Raw genomic sequence first — 213 nt, forward strand, 5'->3', positions numbered from 1 at the left:
CAAGTGAATGTATGAATGCACTCTAAGAGGGACTTGAAGCGATGTTAGATGCGCACCCCCCCAGACTTGAACGAGACACCGTCCGCGGTGTCATACAAATCCGAAGGGGCGGATATGTGGAATAGGAGATTTGGAGCTAAGCGAAATAGGAGGGGAAAGTGAGTGTATGACCTTGTGTCCAAGGATGAAAGATGCCTCCCCGCATTCCACTTG

This window comes from Tarenaya hassleriana, unplaced genomic scaffold (genome assembly GCF_000463585.1).
Source record: "Tarenaya hassleriana unplaced genomic scaffold, ASM46358v1 Cleome104, whole genome shotgun sequence".
Classification (NCBI taxonomy): domain Eukaryota; kingdom Viridiplantae; phylum Streptophyta; class Magnoliopsida; order Brassicales; family Cleomaceae; genus Tarenaya; species Tarenaya hassleriana.